The following is a 1,342-nucleotide window of genomic DNA, read 5'->3' on the forward strand; positions in this document are numbered from 1 at the left end:
TGATATATAAAATATCCATAACTTTAAGTGCTTCAGCTATAATAAGATACAAGAAAGAGAGCATTTTAAATTGAAGAATTATTCATATTGGCCATTTTCCAAACAGGTTCTGAATTAAATAACTCTTAAACATTTAAGAACTATTCGTATTATCAAACTTCGTTGAGTCCTCTGAAAACATATTGGTAAAAAAATGACACTTAGAAGCATATATTTGGCCCATGTAGTTCAGGTTGGAAATGTTAATGGCAAAAAGGCAATGGATTAATGCCCCTAAATGAAGACCAGTGAGATATATTTTAGGAATTATTTACAAAAGTAATCAGTCTTAAGACATTGTAAATGAACAAGTTTCCTAGTATAGGTTTATAATATTTGTGTATATGACTATGTTTATATTTATGTAATATTTATAATCCATGTACATATATACACTTAAAATATATAATCTTACTAAAAATGAGTGATAAACTTTAATCTACTATGTGTTTAGTAGATAAAATAATGTGTACTTTAAGAAGCTTAAACATGAATGTAATAACACATCATCATGTTTTTAAAAACTACTGTATTCAAGTATTGTGCTAGATAGTTTATGAACATTATTACTAATTGTCACAATAACTCTTCAAACTAGATGATATTAACTATTTTTTTTTCAAATAGAGAAACAGATCACTTAGGTTGGACACCTTGTCCATGATAAAGTCAAAATTTGAATATAGGTCTCTTAGACCCTGGCTTAGATGTCTACACCTTTTTGCCTCCAAATGCCATAGATGTGACATAGGTTTGCTTGAGTTTTAATTTTTTTAACTCTCAATACATTTTCACAGTATGTTTCACAGAACCTTGGTGGCTGTCATTAAAGTCACAGGATTTTCAACTCATATTTCATTTGAATAAAGGAGGCTGTCAAATAAATACTGCTTCTCTCAGATGTTCTGTGCTACTTTTTAACTCTATCATGGTTATGTTCCCCAGATTTTTATCAGAGCCCTTGGCCTGCTTTGAATCTATGCTTTTAAATGAGGCGAAGTTAGTCGCATAACACTCTGTTCATACTCAGTTTACCCTTTTGTATCAATTTATTTATTAAAAATCATTTCAATTATCTTTTATCTGCTAAAAAAGACATAAAAATATTTTGAAAATTACTAAACTCTGAAGGTTATCATCATGTTCTTAGTTTTTTCCTCCTTTCTCATCCTAAAATTAGTATGGTAATATGGAATCTAAAAAACTACAAGTTAGGATCTTGAGGAATTACACTGCTGTTTCAAATTTCGGCAACATTTTCCTATCTTGAAACCACTGGATTCATTTCAAGAGCAAAATTTTT

Source organism: Pteropus vampyrus, unplaced genomic scaffold (genome assembly GCF_000151845.1).
Source record: "Pteropus vampyrus isolate Shadow unplaced genomic scaffold, Pvam_2.0 Scaffold11, whole genome shotgun sequence".
Lineage (NCBI taxonomy): Eukaryota > Metazoa > Chordata > Mammalia > Chiroptera > Pteropodidae > Pteropus > Pteropus vampyrus.